The sequence below is a fragment of the Balearica regulorum genome, chromosome 1 (genome assembly GCF_011004875.1).
Source record: "Balearica regulorum gibbericeps isolate bBalReg1 chromosome 1, bBalReg1.pri, whole genome shotgun sequence".
Lineage (NCBI taxonomy): Eukaryota > Metazoa > Chordata > Aves > Gruiformes > Gruidae > Balearica > Balearica regulorum.
The window spans coordinates 49826436-49835219 of NC_046184.1; positions in this window are offsets into that span (position 1 = coordinate 49826436).

Consider the following 8784-nt stretch of genomic DNA (forward strand, 5'->3'; position numbering starts at 1 on the left):
ACATAGCTCTGTTTACTCATTACCCAACATGACTCACGAGAAGCTGGTATCAGCCTCTCGCCCTATGCCACCTCTGACACATCTTTTTTCTCACAGGGGGCAATTTGGACAAGACTGTTTTGGCAAAGGTATCCCCACATGAGCACTTGCGGACGTATTTCAAGCCACTCCTTGCCCCTGAGCATGATCAGTAAGTAGCATGGAGCTGTGGTTTGCTGCTGGCAGCAGGTCTCCAAAGCTACTACAACATGGTAGAGTTCGCCAGGAAGATGATCCCCCAACTGAAGAGCCACAGTCAAAGCATGTACTGCATCCTTTGTGTAAATGGCAAGGAACCGCCAGTCAGCTTAGTGTGAGCCGTCAGCAAAGCAACTTTGATAGGGTCAGGGTGTCAGAGGACTGTGACTTGCCCAAGGACATTTGCTAGTCAAACATATTTTTTTTATTTTTTTTTCTCAAAAGCATGTTCTAATAAAACAGGTCATCACAGAATTAATAGCAAAAATCAGGGAAAGTTTGGAGCACCACAGTAATTCCATTTTGCTCTGAATGAGGTAACTGATCTTACTGAACTGCAGCCTTGCTCAGTCTAGCCATCTGTGACAGGACAGTGAGCAATAAACAAAACACCATTGCATAATGAGCATTTGGGCCTTCACTGTAGCTGCATTCTGACCTTTGTATAGATTCAAATGGCAATACCTGCTCATGTGCAGCCATAGCTTTTTAGTGACCAAGTTGGATAAAGAGATTACTTCTTTTTTTTTTTTACCTGGGAAAACCATGAGATGGAAAGAAAAAACGGAGACTGGCCATTTTCTGCTAAAGAGAATGGACACAGAGACACCCAAAAGTCCACCCTATTTGCATATACTTTTAAATAAAACATTAATTTTTTTTTTCCTCTGTACTAGTTCCCGGAGATAAATTACACTTGCTGAAAGACTAAGTGGGTATGGAGGACAGAAACCTCTCAGAAAATTCAGTCACTGTACATTCTGAAGTCAAAAAGCCCCATAAAAATTTTACCCTCTTCCATTCCTGCCTCCCTACAGAAAAGAATTGCAGCCACCCACTGTGCTGCTGGGGACACATTTTTAGGTTCAGTTTAAGCTGCAAACCATCTTGACTAGAATTCTCCAGTTTGGGATGAAAAAAAAAGCTTCGCGTAAATGTTCACTGAAAGGGAGTTACAGGCATCGTCTCAGTTAGAATCCCACCTCTCTGAGATGAGCCATCAGCAGTACTCATCAGCAGCACTCTTCGAAATATTTAAAAAAATATTCCTGTATCATCATTAAGAGAAGAAAAAGATGTGAGAGAGGAGGTCTCTGTCTTCCACATGAGCTCAAGCTTACGATGGTTTGCAATATCCTTACGCAGGCATCCAGGACAAAATCAATGCACAGCATGTGTCTAAGGCCAGGGTCTTGAGGCTTCACCTGTTGGTCACACACAAAGGAGCCAGTGGCTGTAAGGTAGCACTAGCAGAGGTTCCCATACTGCCCAACACTTTCTCAAAGACAATTCTTGCAAGACTCTGGGTTTGTTTCTGTGACCCCCCTGCCAACACAAGGAAATGTTACTAATACCTATGGATCATTATACATGGGTTTCTGTTCATGCGGATGTTTATGCTCCACCAGAAAAGACACACTAAATTGCCTCCTTCTCTGGCAGCATCTAGTCCACGCATTGGGTCTGCCAGAACAAAAAAGTTCTTCTTGGCTATGGGAATGTGCATTAACAAATAGCAATCAAATGCTCTCCTGGGCTATAAGCAACCTCTCAAGCCAGGAGGACGTTATTAAACAAAAAAATACAACTTGAAGCCATATTCACATCCCTATAATGGCTCCTACACACTGGGAAGCCCCTCCTTTGAACACAGCCTCCCTGAGGGGATAGCATTAAATTTTGCCTCCAGTGAGATAACCTGGAGGAAATTGTTTAGAAGTGTTTGTCTGTTTGTTTGATGCTGTTCTCTGTCTTTTCTTTTTCTTTCTTTCTTTCTTTCTTTCTTTCTTTCTTTCTTTCTTTCTTTCTTTCTTTCTTTCTTTTTTTCTTTCTTTCTTTCTTTTCTTTCTTTCTTTCTTTTTCTCACTTTTTTCATGTGCTTTGTTTACTCTTGAGGAAGGATTTGTGTGACTGTGAAGAGGATTGAAGCACCACTTTCTCAGTCTTTCCTCAGATAACTTCTTTGTGCTTTGTGCCATCCTTTCTTCCTGTGACTCTTCCCTTTGTGGCAAAAAGCACTCCTAATTGCATAGATTAGTTTCAAATCCAGGATCAAAGGTTTAGCATTTCGATTTTCTGCTCTTCAGGCATTTTATTTTCTTTCTCTCATTATGGGAAATTTGCAAAACCACTCACTACAGAATTGAATTGATTTTCCTCTGTAAGTTGAGGGAAAAGGCTAACTAGGGAAGGGGAATATTCTTATTTGACCTTATCTGGTGTTTTGGGAGGTTGATATATTGCATTGTATCACTGAAAATGCAGAGTGCTGTTTTTCAAGAGTGTTTACAAAACACCTACTGCTGGAAGCCACATTGCTGAGAAAGAAAAGACTGTCACTGTGTCACTTTTACCATTCATGAGAGTGATAAAACTGAACCAACTCTAGGCACATAGTTCGGTTATACACCATTTGCTAGGTTAAATGAAAAGATATGTTGTGTTCCTTGTCTATCAAAAATTTGTACATGCATTCAGAGCGGACAGCTGGCATTTTGAAAACCTATTCTGAGCTTTTAAAAAAGAAAATTTATACTTCAGCTGGCATGAGAGACTTCTATTTCAAACATCAGCAAAGAACAGTGCTTGTGAGAGTGCCTTGTTCCTGAGGGCAGCAAGAACTTGGAGTTCCCTGTGCATTTCTCAGTGAAGTTAAGCCTCATTTTCTCAGCTGTTATCAGAGTTTTTTTAAAAAAGGGAGAGGGGCGGGGGGAGAGATTTTCATATTTTAAACCTGGCTTTACTTATCTTTTGCCTTTGAAAATAAATTTTGTCTTTGATGCAGTTTTGGCATTCAAATTTTGCAAAATTGCTTGCATGCAATTTGAACAACTGTTTAACACTATACCTTGACATGCTGGGTTCAAACAATCCCAGGTGTAATACTCCTGGAATAAACAGACTTATACTGAGAGTCAACCTATGAAGTGAAAATTGTGTACATGAAAGTAGATATTACTAATTCTGTGCTTAAAACTTTCAGCCAAAGAAAAGAACTTAATGGTATGGGGGTGGTGAAGATGAAGCTAGATAAAAGCATAGCTTTCCACAGCACCGTGTTAGAGTTATTTTTCTTATGTACAACCACTACAGAGCTTTCCTTTCCCTTAGCAGTACCCAATCAAAAAAGTGCAAAAATGGCAGATGACTAAAGCATCCTTAACAACAAGCAGCATACCATTTGCTCAGTGTCTGCATTAGCTAATTAAAATAGAAACTGAAAGAATCAGAAGCAGATCCATTACGTGGTTTGCTTTTATGTAAGTTGGATTTATTTGTGTTCAAGCTTACAGATAAACAGTTCATGGTTCAAAACTGCCTGCATGTACAGTCTTTTCATGTGATATTTTGTTTCTTGAAAGCTTCTCAAGATAAAAAAAATAAAATTACCCTTCCTATAGCTACATTTTATCATCAAAGACAATGGGAGTGCAGAATTATGGTTGACTCGCCCACACACTGAAGAAAATTGTATGTCATTCCTGCATCCTAATTGGCTGATGACTGCAAGGGATGGATATATTTTCTTTCTCCTTTCTTTTGTTTCTTGCATTTAGGAAACTTGAATGCCCTCTTTCCTTGGTTTTCCCACTTGTCCATCTACAACATCTAATGGGAATTTTTACCAAAGGTGTTTGGTCACACTGCCAGACTGTGGGAATGAGCTTTTGCTATTATTTCTGTTGTCACACGGATTTGAAAATATAAACATCTTTTTCTGGTTTTGCTTTCTGAGGCAGTGAGAAAAAAGGGCATTGAACAAACACACAACATGAAAGTTATAAAATATAAAATGAATTTCTTCTATATTTTGAGCTAATTACTTTTTCCGCTTTGGTCACACACAGCTCAGAAGCATTTAAAGTGATGCAAATTAGAAGAGGGTTGATATACAAACTGTAGCTTCATCTGCCCCTCTTCAAGCAGAGAATCACTCTTCCCTCTCAACCACCACTTTCAAGTCCTATAGCTTAGTGTAACCATTTTAATTGTTTTTTTTCTGCAAGGCATGAAGATAAACCATGCATGAATCAATACATGAATGAATCAGCCTCTGGTCCAGCTTACTGATGTACTCATCATTTATATCCTTGCATAATTTACAGAAATTGAAACTGAGTCTGGGCTTTGCATTCAGCTGAATGTGGCTTCTTTACACAGTCCAATAGGGTTTCATGTTCCAGAAAAGCTAATTCTGTAAGGATTGCTCAGGCAGAATGAAAACATCGAAGGCTTTGTGCTAAAACAGATGCAGTTAAGTACTTAGGTGTCCCAGCACTTTAAGCCAAAGCTTGGTAAGATCACCAGCCTCTTGGCTTTGGCACATATGGTCTCACTTAATTCAAAGGGATCTTTGGCTCCCTAGGCAAAATGTGTTTGGGCCCCAAATTCAGTAAGCTGAAATGTTGGCCACTGACTATCAGACAGTCAGATTCATCTCGGTGAACTATAGTTACTTAAAAAATAGGCATGTATTCTAAATTACTTGTCCAGGTTCCTGCAATTCACTGAGATACCTCCCCCATCCAGCTGTTCCCCAGCCCCTGGGGTTGTCCCCCAAATAGGTAGGATTCAACTTCTGGGACCACCACTTCCTAACTGGATGACTCTAGGATCTTAGCCTACTGTCTTCTGCCACTGACCTTAAAGGGAATGAGATCTGAGGCAACAAAAAGCAAGTCACGGTAACAATTCCTAACATTTTTTGAAAACTCCTCTTATTAGCGTGTTCCCTTCTGCTTTCTGTATCCTCTCTTGTCATATATCACAGGGACGAGGACTAATGGGAACACAGTGCCTGCCAGGTTCCTTCAGAGATCTTCGCCTTGGGGAATGGTGTTCTTCTCTTCCTCCATTCTCTGCCCTTCCTCACAAACACACCCTGCACTCCCCCAGGCACCAGTGGAAACAGGAGGCCCTTACAGACTATCTGCCTCCACAGTCACTCTCTTATTTTGTATTTCATTGGCCTTTGGTAGCGCAAATCTCCTTCTGTCATCTCTCTTGGTTGCATTCTCCCAGGGATATGTCTTTTATATTCTGAATTTTAAAAGATTCCAGGGAAGAATCTGTGTCTCTCAAAAGTCCAGTATCTGTTTGAAGTGCTCAGATTTAGCAGTTACAATTACAAAACAGTAGAAGCCTGTATGTGAGGAAAGATTTTTTGGATTGGAAGGATATTTTCACTTTGGTTGTAACTGTCAAAGGGGATTTCACAGCTATCAACGTTACATCTCACCCCTGCAGCTGACATCAGAGCAACCTTTGCTGCTTGAGTAAAAGGAGACTCAGGGAGATACATTATTCAATTTTGTCAAGAGAAGGAACAAAAAATGTATTGTCAGAACCAGTCTAGAGCTCCACATTGAATAACATCTGTATTTAAAAAGAAACATGGGGTCGTGGTCTTAATGAGTAATTGCTATTTCCTAAAGGCGCAGATGAAGTGTTTGGTTCTGTGAAAGTCAGAAATCTCAAAACAGCCATGTCCCATTAACACGGCACATCAAACACCACAGGCTGATTTTTAGTTCAGCTGAAGGCTGAGGATTTACACCACTGACAACAGCCACGCATCTGGTCACATACAGTCAGGAAATGAATAACTCTGCTTGAACCGAGGACAGCGAGGGTGCAATAAAAACATATCCTGCAAAGGAATCTGTGAGGGGAAATGGGAGGAGAGCTCAGCTCACATGAGAAGAACAAAGCCTGTCTCACGCCAGACCCCACTCTTCTGCAAAACACAGCACAGGAAAGGGCCCGAGCCTCAAAACATTACCAGGGAGATATTTCCAGGTCAGTAATTTAGCAACAGTCAGTACCCAGGGTACCAAGAGGGCACCAAGAGATCCTCCTTGCGTCGAGCAGCCTTGCCTCTGAGCAGAGAGCCCAGTCCTGGGCTGCATGATGCTGATCAGTATGTTTGGCTTGTCAGTCACCAAAATGCCTATAGTAACTAAGAAGTCAAGACTGCAAGGGAAGAAAGAGTGTGAAGTAAGAAACTACACATTTTATTTGGCTAAGCCAGGTACAGTTTTGGTATTCATTTCTGTAACCACAGATGGATTTTGGAAGCAGTTAAACAAGCACCCCCAGAAGGGCTGGGAGAGAGTACAAGAATGCATACTCTCTTGGTATTTCTGATACTCCCAAAGTGAAACAAACACAGAAAAAGAACGTGTGAGTCTTTTTTAACACATTATAATGCAGTGAGAAGGAGCATAAATTCTGTTTTGTTTTGTCTTGGTACGGTGCCCCCAATGACTTCAGTCTTGCCCACCTCAGGCAGAAACAAACTCCATTGACCTCCCTGGAAAGTGTGTTTTCAGAAGGGAAGCAGGACCAATCAGTCCCTAAGTGGGTTAAACAGAAAACGTACCTACTCTTGCTTAAAAGTTAAACAGCTTTGCACGGTGACACTTTGGTGACTTGGGCTGTTTCAGTGACATAGTACATCTAGTGATACCATGAGCATGGCCCTCCTGTTTGCAGAGAGATGTTTGTGTTGTACAGACATATGCCTTGTTGATATCTCTGACCACCTGCTGTCTTGCTTTATCTGATTAATATTTTATTGATTTTTCATGTAATCGGCATATCCATTCACATAGTAATTAAAATCAGAAATATTTTGTTATGTGGATATCTGCACTAAGTTGTGACACCTGGCCCAGATGGTGTACGTGAACATCTTTTATTCATAGATTTTGTGACCTAGAACTAGAATTCTTTTAAAGTAATTAGCCATGACAGATGAGTACTAAATCAGATGACAAACACACACTGTAAAACATAAAAAGGATTATTTCTTCTCTCACATTGCTGATAAATGGCAAGAAACTTCAGTGTGTTTGGCAGAGTCTTCTACTGCCTCTTCTGTATGCATGTATGAAACAAAAGGTACATTTTGTATTAATGTAGATGTACTACATCTAAAAATAAATGCATTGTGATCTCATCTTCACCCAGGAGTAAATGAGAGCAAAGCTAAACTTGCATCTTCAGAGGAATGTAGACAACGCTGAAGGTACGCAGACAGAAGAGGTGCTTGGGCCACTTGGGCTAATGGTGTTATTTGTAAAGCCGATTCAAAGGCCTCTGAAGTCAATAACCTCCTAATTGGCCTCCAAGGGCTTCAGATCTTTGGTTCCTGTGACAAAAGTAAGAATCTGCTCAAATTTATCTGAGAATTTCAGTTTGCACCTAAATTTCAGTAAAACAAATGGTGTAGTCCATACTTTCTTGTAGGTTATCGCAATTTCTTTTTGTTGACAGATGAGGTGGGATTGTGTATCACATGCAGGTGACATGTATACTTGTTTCATGGTTTGGTTGTTGGTTTATTTTTTTGAGAAATCAGATATCAGAGTAGAATTAGGTGCTTGAAGACTCCTGACAGTAAAAGACAAAGGGAAGAAAGACACACTGCACACTGCAGCAAAAACAGACTGCATGTTGCAAGAAGGTTTTTATTGTAACTGTACAAGAAGAAATCCTTGAAATAACTTTCAAGAGGCTCAGCCTCACAACTAAATTAATGGCTCACTCTATTCCGTCTTTCTTTAGGACCCTGGGTAACTATGTTGAATGCACACTTGCTTTTTATATTTGGATTTAGCCTCTGTTGTGTGTGGCCATGCCTGTTGGGTGATCCTACCTGCCTTCCCAAGGGAAGCATATCTGGCTGGCTGACAGATCGTGAGGGAAACTGCCAACCACCACCAGGACAGGGTGTTTCTCAGCTTGGAGCTTCACCTCCAAGAGACAGGAAGAGCCTGTCCGACTCATGAAACACAGCACCAAGGAGAGGAGCAGCGCCGGGGCAGAGGCCTTGCCATGCCCCACTGCTTGGGATCATGCTGCAACAGGGAGCCTCTGCCAGGCATGGGCCTGCTGGATCCATAACAGCCCCTGTATTCCCCAGGGGTGAGCGGGGGCTACCCAGCCAGCACTGGGCAGCACACAGGCAGCACTCCTGGGCCACTCTGAGCTCCAACCTCCCGCAGTCCAAATGGGGGTGGGAGCCCCGTGAGGTGCCCACAGCCATAGGTCAGGGATGGAGGAAGGAGCAGCCTCTCAAAACACCTCCCTACTGGGGGCAACGGTGCCGACAGCACCCCCCGCTCTCTGTGCAGAGTGAGCAGACGGTGGTTATCGGATCTAGCCTCACTGACCTTGCACCAATGCGGATATGGAGCAGCCACATGGCCAGGGCACTGGAAAAGAGGCTTAAAATCTGCTCCCAACTGTTTCTCAGAGACTGTTTACTTCCTCCCAGCTGACAAACACGACTGACTGTACAAATACTCCTTGCCTCTTTGAGGACAAAGTCAAACAAGCAAACCTTCAGGAGCAATTTAAGTTTGTGTGACTTTGCTCTCAGACCATTAAGAGTGATTATACGGCAGGTAACCGCCTCTTAGCTGGGAGATGGTAACAAAGAGCTGGGAGTTCAAAGACTAGCCGGAGTCACCTATTCAGTTATGATAATAACCAGGGTACACATGATAACAGACTGTGAAACAGAATTGCCATTAGACTTAA